We start from the raw sequence: 12,582 nt of genomic DNA, 5'->3' as shown, positions 1-12,582 counted from the left end.
ATAAACATTTGTGAATATTTCAGTTGAAGGAAAAACTATTTAATCGTTTGTTTTGAAAAAGAATACAACGTCGTTTTTTAAAAACAAAATATTTTGGTAAAACTAAACCTTCTATTTCCGTATACATAAAGTATTGATTAACATGAATTAAAATATGACTCTCAAAATTTTCAGAAATTTATCTATTTTTCAGATTTTTGGTGGGTAATAATTCCACAAAAAAATAGGTGTAATAAATTCCCTTATACGGTGAGAATTTATTCCACTTCAAAAAGTGTATTAGATTCCCACTTGAAGTGGAATAAATTCCCATGTGGAGCAGATTCCCGTGGAATTATTTCCCTGCACCATTAAAAGTTGCCGGTGTTGCCGTCCAAAATTTTTTCTTAAATTTCATAAATTAATTGATGTCAAAAGATTGTCTAAGAAATTCAAGGAAAAAAAATGATATGGGTGTAAGGGACAATCTTCCATCGTTCAAGCGATAGATGCAATTTTCTTATTAATTGACTTCAAGCACAAAAAAAAAATATTTAAACACAACGGCAACACCTACAATATTTAAATATACATTTTTAAAAAGCTAGAAGCCTAGTTATATTTGTAAAATTAAAATTTAGTTAATTGAATTAAGGGCTTTTGAAAGAATGGTAACTGAACTCAGATTTTTGAAAAAAAAAAAATATTGAAAAAATTTTAACATGTCGTTTTTTAAACTTTTTCGTAATATAAAATGCATTTATTTTCAAATTTTTTTGGCCGCATTTATTATGATTTGAAATTATAAAAGAAAATGTCAATATGTATGACGGTTTATGAAAAAAATTAAAAACTATTTCATTTTTGAAGAACTTTTTTTAATAAAAGTTTTGAAAAAAATGTAACTTCTTTTTTTTTAAAGTTCAACATCTAAACATAAAATTATTTTTTATTCATTTAATAAACCTTACTGTTGAAAGTAAAATAGCAAAAATTTAAAGTTCTCATTTACCAAAGTCTTTAAGAAAATTAATTATTTCAATGCAAAAATTCAGTTTTTATCAAAAAAATCCAATGAAATTGAAGTAATTTTTACTTTTTTTTCAAACCCGGAATATATATTACATTTTCTGCTTCGAAATTCAACTGATAATATTTATGGCTAAAAATTTTTTTTAAATAAATTCATATTTTATAGTAGCTCAGGGAAATTAGTCAAAATATGGGCATGAAATCGCATTTTTCGCGGGACAAAATTTTTTTGATGGAATATGTTCGGGTGGTTGTCCTTATCATAAAAGTCAATTTGTTGGGATAATTGGAGGTTGGGAACAGCCGCCATCTTGGAAAAGAGATTGGTATCGTTTTTATTGAATAGCTCCATTGTTATTCATTTTAACAAAAAAAAAAACATAGGTAAGACTTATTAACAATAAAATTATCTAAAAAATGATATACAAAACAATTCCGTGAGTTGATTAAATAAAATTTTATAGTTGGTCAAAGTGCGGGTTTGTATCGCAAGGTTGGGACAAAATGACATTTTTTCATATATCTGACGAACTTTTGATTTGTTTGGATAATTCTTCATGAATGAATTGTTGTACTTATAATTACCTATAAAATGAGCCCACAATCGTTATTGTCACCATCGTATTGTAGAAGTAATCTAACTCCGAATCTCTCCATGTACTAGTCAAAAGTAAGAAAAAAGCTGTTTTTTTGCTAGTAGGTCGAGAAAATTTTGGGAGTAGAGGTATAACCAAAATATAAGTACGCAGTTTTGCAGCCATACGCGTGTTAATGTCGATTTCGAAGGTCTGACAACTCTAATTTTGTGCTTTATACGGTTTTTGGGGGGTTAAATAACGTAAGTTTTCCAGTTAATGTGAATGGGCTAAATTTATACTATTTGCTGATGCTCTATTATTTTTCCTAAATCTGAACACCCCAATCTTGAGGATGTGACCAATAGAACTATATATAAGCCGTTTATACGATTATGTTTTAGAAGCTTTTTTTGTTTAGATTTTTGTTTGTTTATTTGAATTGAAAAGCCTGATATGGTTAGTTAAAAAAGCTTATATCGTGAGTTCTATTAACCCCATAGCCGAGATTGAGGTGTCCAGATTTAGGAAAAATAATAGAGCATCAGCTTGTATATTTATAATTTCAAATAGTATACATTTAGCCCATTCACATTAACTGGAAAACTTACGTTATTTAACCCCCCAAAAACCGTATAAAGCACAAAATTAGAGTTGTCAGACCTTCGAAATCGACATTAACACGCGTATGGCTGCAAAACTGCGTACTTATATTTTGGTTATACCTCTACTCCCAAAATTTTCTCGACCTACTAGCAAAAAAACAGCTTTTTTCTTACTTTTGACTAGTACATGGAGAGATTCGGAGTTAGATTACTTCTACAATACGATGGTGACAATAACGATTGTGGGCTCATTTTATAGGTAATTATAAGTACTATAATTCATTCTTGAAGAATAATCCAGACAAATCAAAAGTTCGTCAGATATATGAACAAATGTCATTTTGTCCCAACCTTGCGATACAAACCCGCACTTTGACCAACTATAAAATTTTATTTAATCAACTCACGGAATTGTTTTTTATATCATTTTTTAGATAATTTTATTGTTAATAAGTCTTAGCTTTGTCATTTTTTGTTAAAATGAATAACAATGGAGCTATTCAATAAAAACGATACCAATCTCTTTTCCAAGATGGCGGCTGTTCCCAACCTCCAATTATCCCAACAAATTGAATTTTATGATAAGGACAACCACCCGAACCCATTCCATGAAAAAAATTTTGTCCCGCGAAAAATGCGATTTAATTTACTAATTTCCCTGGGCTATAGAAAAAGTTTGGAAAAAAATCATTTTAAATTTTTTTAATATCATTTTATTTTTTAATTCTGAGTTTGAGGACCATTTTTTCAAAAACTCTTTAGTGGATTCAAATTTAAGAGATAAGAATGAGCTTCTGGCTTTTTAAAAATGTATTTTAAAATATTGTAGGTGTTGCCGTTGTTTTCAAAATATTTTTTTTGTGTTTGAGGTCAGAATGTTAGAAAATTGCATTTATCGTTTAAACGACGGAAGATTGTCCCTTACTCCCTTATATTTTTTTTTTCCTTAAATTACCTAGAGAATCTTTTGCTATCATTTGTTTTAAAATTAAAAAAATTCCATAAATTTATAAAAATGATAAAATAAAAATATAAAATTAAAATAAAGTTGAATCTACCATTAAAAACATTAAACGGTATAAAATGTTAAGTTCCATTTTCGCTGATATATTTGGATTTTCATTCTAAATTATATCACTATCACTTTTGCATTGAAAATAAATTCAAAGGACCCAGTTTACTTAAAAGTTTCATATAGTTTTGCACACAAATCAGCTATTTTTGACACATATGTAAATAACTTTGAAGCTTCTTTCAGATGGTGGCCAAGGGCCAAATGAGGTAATCACTTTTAAGATATGTCTAACAAGCATTGCGGCCAATATAATGAATGAATAAATACTATTGTGCCCTTTTTTTTAGCTAAGTGGAGTTGGTTCCAACTTGATTTCATTTAAGAGTTTTATTATTTGAGGTGTACATAACTTCCATGAGTGAAATTGCCTTTTTTCAACCTGGCAGCATCCCAGGTGTTTAAAACTGGATTGCAGCTGCACAAAATATGGTTTGGTGTTTTTTCTGCTCACTTCAGAATCTGCATATGACACTATTTTCCAGGCTAGATCAAGAAGCAAGAATGTTCAGTTGTCTTAAATTATTTCATAATTTTATTATTTAAATTTCGGTTACCATATACATTCACTCCCATTCTTATTACACGAACAACATTTTTTTTTTTTAAATCGAGTAAGAAAAGTGATTAAAAATGACGACGCAAGGATCTTGATCTGATATATTAAAGTATAATAGCATTGTTTGGAAGGAAGTTCGGGAAATATTTTATTAACCAGCTTGATGGCTCGAGAATGATAAAAATCATAGTTTGCAATTCAAATGAGAACTATGCAAGCCGTTGCCACTATATTTGAAAAAAATAGAGAAATGTTCACATCAATTTTTTGTTCCTATACAGTATGGTAATCAATTTGCTACGCTTGCATGAATGAAATGAATTATGACCGATTTTTTCCTTGATTAAATGACATGAGTTCAAAAAAAATTTTAAAACGGTCCCAAAAAAATTACTAGGATCAAAATCCACAAACGAATTCCCCAAATATAAAATTTTCAAACGTCCTCAATGCCTGTGTGTTAATATTGTTCCGAATTATTCCCAAAACCCAAAGCATCATATTTCGAGTATATCTAAGGAAACTAGATATACTCGGAATATGGTGAATGTTCTTCAGGATGTTGATTTTGAGGATTCTGGATCTGGGGATTTTGGTTTTGCGGATTTTGCTTTTGAGGATTTTGGTTTTGAGGATTTTGGTTTTGGAGATTTTAGATTTGGGGGTTTTGTTTTGGGATTTTTTGCTTTGAAGCAACAAACCTTTTATTTTTAATGCAAGAGTAACAATTTTATTCAAATTGTGAGTTCTATTTATTTTTGCTAGATAGATTGCTTTTATGGACCACTGTGTTTAGTTTCCAGAACTTCATTTTGATGTTATTCATTACTCAAAGGCCGATCGATAAAAATTAGAAAACTTCAAGAATAATTCTAAGCAATTGTAAAATTGTAAATCCTAATAAATTGATAAAATATCAGTTTTCAGATGAATTTTTGTTTAAGTACCGCATGTGAATTGCCAACTATGTTTAATTAATCGTTTTTTTTTTATAACAGTTGCAAGCCGCAATATTAATCTTAATTACGATCTGGTTAATCAGATGGAATTGAAAAACTCTTCGATAAGATTAGAATTGAATTTGTCGTATACCTACTAGTTAGTTATGATAATTAAACCAATTTTTTTGTTGTCACAAATTCTCATTTAGAAGAAGAAGAACTTTATTATCACATAGTTTTACCACTGATAAACTTTATATCTTTATACTAAAAAAAAAATCATGTGTGCAATTCACACGTGGTAGAAGTGAAACCTTAAAAAATCATTTTTCTTAAAAAAAAAATTACACCATTAAAAAGCTTACACATTTTCTTAAAGATTAAAGCCATACTTAAATTTTTAAAATGCGCAAAAATTATGGAAATAATTTATTCAAAACAATCATTTTTCATGATAAAAGCAAAAAAAAAAATCTCTTTTTTCTTCTAGGTATAGCAATATTAAATCCATTTAAATTTTATATCATCTGACAGCTTATTATTGCAGCTCAAAATAATTATATCGACCATGTCTATACAAAATCTACAAAAAGAGGTAGAATTTTTTTTTAAATTGTTTTTTAATAGCAACCTATAATACCATCTAAAAGCTTATTATTTCACTTTGTATTTGATGCTTTAATCATATTTCTACGATGCCTACAAAAAAAAGTACGAATTTCTTAAAGCCAACCATATCGAAATTTCAAACTTAGATTATTACTACACTGGGGACTGGTCATCGGCAACAGATCTCCACAAGTGTTTTGAATAATTCAAGTTTTTCAATTCAATTTATGTATCAAATGAAAGGTAATATATTATCAGCATGCGTATTAAAGTTAAATCAAATTTATATGTGCTCTAGATCAACAAATATAACGTGTTTAGAAAAAGAACATCTTTTCACGGTTATCTCAATATTTTGACAATGAAATTAATTGAAATTTTGCACAATTATAGTCTTATTAATTACCTATCTACAGTAAAAAATTTCATTCATCTATCTATTAAAACAAAAAAGTTATAAACAATTGATTTTTCCTGACGCTATTTCGTTTCATCGTGTTTCAAATCACTAAGATGCTAAAGAAGTTTTCACTTCAAAAACAAAAGATAAACAAATAACAACTAGTTCTAATCGGTCAAATATATTTTTTAAAAGCTGTTGTCTTAGTCAATACAAAAGTTTTTCTTTAGTAAAATTTGCTTTTATGTTTTTGTTTGGGAATTATAAACAATTCAGTAGAATGTATGTTCAATATACTAATAGAAATGTTAAAATTTCTAACAAAAGTTCTAAAAAAATTTCAACATTTTTTCCTAGACTATAAAAAATATTACACTTCTATTGCGTTTCAGTCACAGTCTAACCGCACTAATTGAGTCACATTTTGCATAAACTTTGTACTTAACCCACATGCCAGTTTATTTTGTGACAGACAGTATGGCGCTCATAATATGTGACTCAGATTTATCCAAGTCCATCAGTTTTATTTTTTTTTTGCAAGAAACACAATTCACCTTGCTTTGCAATAGACAAACAGATTTTCTACTTGACCCACAAAAATTAAGAGGTAATAGACCCCTTTTGATAAATAAAAAAAGAAGAAGAAGAAGAAAAAAAACTATGTCCTCCTGACCACAAACTCAATTAGATGAAACTCTATGTACAACCACTTTATCAATAGATACATCCTTCGCCCACATCCAATATACTTTTTTTTTTAGAATGTAAAGTCTTCTTTATAAGAATCAAACATTGAACAGGGTGAATCAACACTAATTTTGAATTAAAAACAAACAAAAACACATAAAGACCAGACAAAAGGATTAAAAACTATGACGGTTAATAGCGTAGTTGTCATATAATTAAAAAAATCTAAAGTAAAAATTTGAGTTTTTATGTTTATTTTAAAACTTGTATTAATAGGCAGAAATTTTGAATGAATTATCATTAATCTATCGCATGACACATTTTCATGTGATTTAACGCACAGCTATATCCGGAGCAAAATCATATAAAATAGATTTGATAAGATATTTTATAATAATGTTGATAGTTACACGATTTTAAAATGCTTTCGCATAACAAAGAATTGGCAGCAAATTGAGAAAAATAAGCTTACAATTTTACATGCTATTATTTACTTAATAACATGTAAAGTACGATGATGTGAGAAAAATTCTAGCCTTACAAAATTACTTTAACGTGAAATACCTATTACAAAATTGGAAGGGCGAGGAACATTGTGCAAATTAAATTTTGTCTAAGATTTAGCAGAGCTCAATCTAGGTGAACAAGTACATAGCTCCAGCTAAAAAATCACATTATCGTTTTCAACTGTATACGTTTGTTATCTGTTAACAGTGTACAGTTAAAATGTAGCTCGATCTGCGTAAAAATTTAAACCCAAAGTGAAAAAAAAAAATATTTTGAAGATTCAAATTTTTAAAAAATATAATCAACATTTTGAAAGAGCGAAACTTTTTTCAAGAAGTTTTTTTTTTTTTGTGAACAATCTTTGCAGTAAAAGATATATCTTTCGAGGACAAAATGCACAAAAAAAAAAAGATTTGCACTTTCAAAATGTAGCATTATTTAAGTTTCGCAATGTCACAATCTAGGTTTCTAGACGAAAATCTTTTACATCAAAATTTCTCGTTATCAAGTTCACGTCTCAAAGAGAAAAATATCGAACCACAAAGTTTCGCAGTTCCTTTTTTTTTATTTTCGCATACCTATTCAAAAACTCGTTTATACAACTATTTGAAAAAAGAATTATAAAACTCGCAAAATAAAATGTTCGCATTGTTAAATTATTTCTTAAAAATAAAATTTTAACAATGCGAACATTTTTAAGATTGTTATACAAGATTTTGTCTAAAAAACGAAAATTTTACTTTTTGAATATAAAAAAAAATTAAAATTTTGTTTTTAAAGTTTTTAAAAATGAAAACAATTCTTCATTTCGATAGTGTTGAAGAACAAGATTTAAAAATGCAAGTTTATTACAATGCGAAGATGAGTAATATTTTGTACGAAAAAGACGAGATTTTGAAAAAAAAAATATATAATGCGAACAGTAATGAAGCGAACATTTTATATTGCGAACGTTTTACAATGCGAACAGTTAATATTTTATGCTTTGAATATTAGCTACTGCGAAAATTTTGCAATGCGAAAACTTTACAATGCGAACATTTTAGAATATGAATATTTTATGATGCAAACATTTTACAACGCGTACAATTTATAATGTGAACAAATAATAACGCGAATTTTTTATGATGCAAAAGTTTTATTAAGCGAACATCTAGTAATGCGAACAATTTGTAATGCGAATATTTCGACAATGCGAAAATAAAAAAAAGAATTGCTTAACATTTTCATTTTTTTCTGCATTTTGATATTGTGAAACTTTATTTTTCAAGATTTTTCTAAAAAAAAAAGATTTGGGCATTTTAAATTTTGTATAGATATATATTTGCAAATAAAACAAATACGATTCGCTTTACTGGTTTAGGCACTATCTAGTGATATGCACATTTCTATAATGGCAGACAGAGAGACAGATTTGCACGACCAACATTTTTCGCATCCTCCATCTCTTTGTATCTTTGTTAATTTTATTTTGATTTAAAAATTGAAGTAGGTACACAACAAAGCTTGGCAGATACGGGTTGGTGATGAATGACCAAAACACATAATCCCAAAAAGAAAATCCCCATAGCCAAAATCCCCAAGACATACCTGGGTAAAGATAAAATCTCGAGGAAAAAATCTCAAAAAAAAAAAAATTCCGAGAGAAAATCCCAAAATTTCAGATGCGCAAGTTGTGTATCAAGCAATCAAATCGCGCGCGCGATTTGATTGCTTGATACACAACTTGCGCATCTTCATTTTGGAAAAAAAAAAATCGTGTGTGCATTCGTAGTAGAAGTGAAACCTTAAAAAATCATTTTTCTTGCAAAAAAAAAAAAAAATAGAAAAAATCTACCTATTTTTATTCTATCACCTTCAAATCCATGTTTTTTATATGACAACCTAGATAAATTTTATATCATCTGAAAGCTTATTGTCTTAGCTCAAAATATATATATCGATCAAGTCTATGAGACATCTACAAAAAGAGCTAGAATTTTTTGAACTCGATCAATTTCCATCAAAAAAAGTATTAAAGTTAAATCAAAATTGTATGTGCACTAGATCAAAAGATATAACGTGTGTTGGAAAAGAACATCTTTTTACCATTATCTCCGAATTTTGAATATGAAATTAATTGAAATTTTGTACAATTATAATTTATTTAATTACCTATCTACAGTACAAATTTCATTCATCTATCTATTAAAACAAAAAAGTTATAACAAGTTGAAGTCGTGTCGCGTTTTCGTTTCATATTGTTTCAAATCACTACGATACTAAAGAAGTTTTCACTTCAAAAACCTATTTTCGTCCATTTATTTATAAGCTGCGATAACTTACCTCAAGCATTACGCTTTTGGTTCAACATGCTGTATAATTACGGTGACCATCCGTCCCGGTTTACCCGGGACAGTCCCGTATTTCTATAGCTTGTCCCCGGTTTTTATTTAAGAAACCCGGGACGTATAAGTGTCCCGTATTTTACAATCTGTCCCGTTTTTGTCCCGTATTTGTACATTCTCTGATTTTTGTATTCAAAATTTTAAGTACTTTTTATGGAGAACAAGAATACAGTGGTTGGGAAATAAAATTTTCCTTAATTTTTCAGATAAAAACAATAATTTTAAAAACTTTTCGTCAAATAGGTACCCAGTTTCAGCTTATTTTTGTTAGGTTGAAAAGCTACACCAGAAAAAGTTTTTTTTTCTCAATAATGAACAATACGAATAAAGAAACCAGCTTGTTTTAAGAGCTTTCAAAGATATAATTGATTTCAACGAAAATGTTACCCATACAAACGTTAACCTTGATATCAAAACTAGGAATAATTTAAAGAAAAATTAATTATTTTTGATTTTTCAATCAAATTTTTTTGTTTGTTGGCTAATATTTTTCTTAAAAACATCATAACAACTTGTTTTTTAAACCTTTATGTACATGTACAAAGATCATTCTTATATATAAAAAAAAAAACTTCCAACTTCCAGCTCCAATGATTTTTATTTTTTAAATGAGAAATAATTACATGCCGTAGGTGATTCATTTGAATATCAAAATCATGTTTTTATGATTTTAAAAACCATTTCTACCATTTGTGCCATTTCTTATAAAATAAAATTAAAATTATTTGTGTATGCCTAATTTCATAAAAGGCTTAAATACATTTTGTTTTCTTTAGTTTTGAGTTTGTTACGTTGTTGACCTTTTGTTATTTCTTTCTTTTTATAAATTATCTTATAATAATTATATTATAAAGTTTAAAGATTTTATAAAATTAATTTTTTTGTCCCGGGTTTAGCTGCCAGAAATATGGTCACCGTATGTATAATACAGTATATTAGCATGATGGTTAAGGCAGACGAATGGTAGGTCAAACAACGAAGGTTCAAATCACGGTTATTTACATTAACTTTGTTTTCGCTGTTGACGCTGTTGAAAGTGGAATCTTTCTGATTTCAAAATTGTCGTGTTTGGTTCTGATTTTGCTTTGACTTTCGGTGTTTTTTTAGAATTTTATATCATTTTTGTTTTTGCTAGTTGGAGATTTTTGGGGATTTGGAGATAGTGGGAGAAAAAATTATTTATTGGAGATTTTGTCCATTGGGTGCCTTTCCCCATGGAGATTTTGTCCATGGGGTCAAAAATTTTGTGGAGATTTTATCCGATTGAGATTTTTTTTTTGGAGATAGTGTAGGTTTCCCGGCAGATACGATAACATTATTTCGAAAATGCCAAAATAGCATACTTATTGCGAAATGGTGGAGGTAATCGCAAATAGAAATTTCTCTAAAAGTGTTTCATTATGGTAGCAATATTTCATGTTAAAAGGTTTCTTTTTTTACATTGAATTTTGTATTCTAAGTAATTTATTTCAGGAAAGATTCTCAAAACCCAAAATAAAATTCAAAGAAAAAAAGATATATAGGTATACTGGCGGACAGAAATTCAACATCAATTTTCTCCTTAAAACCACAAAAAAGATTAGAATTACATACAAATTTTGTTTAGATTTTGAATAGCAAACTATTTTCTAAAAGGTTTTTTATAGGTTTAAAATTTTTTTTTCGTGTTAATTTAAACAAGCAAAATTCTCCCCAATCCCAAATTCTATTTAAGTAAAAATCCAACCACCCTGTATTCTGCTATATTTGTATAGTAAGTATTTTTGAACCTAAAGAGCAATATAAAGCACTTGTGATAGATATATTGTTTGTATGTATGTACTTACAGCTTCAGGACAATCCGCTTTACAATTTTGCACGACTGACAAAAGGTATATTTTCCAATTTCTTTCTTTCTATTTTTTTTTTTTTTTTTATTATTTTTATTTTAACTCTTTTTGAACTTTTTTACTTGTTGTTGTTGTTGTTATTTTATTTATTGGGATTTTGAAATCATTGAGGATATTGTTGTACACAAACACAAGCACTTTAGAATGAGTTGTCTGCAACGAAGATGATAACACCGTTGGGTAACTGAAGAAGAGTAGTAGACAAATGGTACCCCATATGTTTGTATCCCTAGCCCAACATAGAAATTGTTGTTGGGTGTGTATTTGTGGTTTGTAGGCGTATACGTAATTGTTTTGCCAGCCTTTTTTTTTTTTTTTTTTTTTGTTTAAACTTGTTTCTTTTTTTTCCTTTTTTTTATCAAACAAATTAACTTGTCTCGATTTGCATTAAATTATTTTTTATTCCTTTTAACAATTGTTGCCAATTATACTTTATAGCTTGACGCGCTATTCAATGCTTACACAATCACAAAGAATATTGTTAAAGGGGGTTGGAATTACGACCCTCCATACGGATGATTTCTAAGCAAAATGGATGGTAAAATATTATACATATTAAATCGGATAGAGTGGGTGGTTATTTTTTCAAAATTACATTTTTTATTAAATATTTTATATTAATAAAATGACACTGTATCAATAGGCCCTGGAAAAGTTGTAAAGAAACACTTTTCATTTACCCTCTGTGGTTTAACTTATTTCACAATTTTTTTTTTTCTCTTGGGTATATTTTCTTTTTTTTCTTGGAATATTGAATATTTAACCAGAACTATATCTAATTAGTTAAAATAAAATATGTTGATTTTGAAAAAAAAATTCAAGGGTAACATAGAGAAAAAAGAACACAAACAGAGAAAAACTATGCTCCACAATTTTTTCTTGGATTCGCACGGAGGCGTTTTTTATTATTTAAGTTTTGCGAACGAACCGAAAGCTGCTAGGGAACTGAAATTTGTTTGATTTTGAGCGACACTAACCACCAAGAAAAGCAGCAGCAGGCTGCCAGCCAGGGTTGATTTATTTAAGATAGTATATTCTCCGTTTTTTTTTTTTTTTTTACCTGAAAATTATTGAGGGCTGATTTGTATAGAGAGAGAGAGAGAGAAAGAGAGCAAAAAATAGGGGAGACAATAATGTTTATAGCTTCTCTTTATAGAGCTTTTGATAAAATGGGTTGCCATATCATAATTATAGTGAATTGTTTTCTATCTCTAGTTATCAAAATTCCGCCGAGTATAAGGAGTTTTAATAATAATAATAAAGTAAGATCAATAAATTTTCTCTTATCTAAGCGTGCTTCTAAAGCCAAAAAGAAGGGTACAAAAAATAAACACCCAGAG

At 28.4% G+C, this 12,582-nt stretch overlaps 1 protein-coding gene across 9 annotated transcripts in view; it reads right to left on the bottom strand.

Annotated features, from left to right (window-relative positions):
* LOC129912457 (protein retinal degeneration B) overlaps positions 1 to 12,582 on the bottom strand; it is an 88,996-nt gene that overhangs the window by 75,845 nt on the left and 569 nt on the right. For 3 of the 9 annotated variants that reach the window (XM_055990701.1, XM_055990700.1, XM_055990702.1), the window contains exon 1: positions 11,180 to 12,440. The exons of 1 other annotated variant lie outside the window; for it this stretch is intronic. The gene's annotated coding sequence lies outside the window, so the exon portion shown is untranslated. Of the gene's footprint in view, positions 1 to 11,179; positions 12,446 to 12,582 lie in introns of those variants that run through there. 5 more of the 9 variants (XM_055990695.1, XM_055990696.1, XM_055990699.1 and 2 more) reach the window with 5 other exon arrangements.

This window comes from Episyrphus balteatus, chromosome 2 (genome assembly GCF_945859705.1).
Source record: "Episyrphus balteatus chromosome 2, idEpiBalt1.1, whole genome shotgun sequence".
Lineage (NCBI taxonomy): Eukaryota > Metazoa > Arthropoda > Insecta > Diptera > Syrphidae > Episyrphus > Episyrphus balteatus.
Note: the sequence above shows the minus strand (reverse complement) of the source record. Positions and strands in the feature narration are given on the sequence as shown.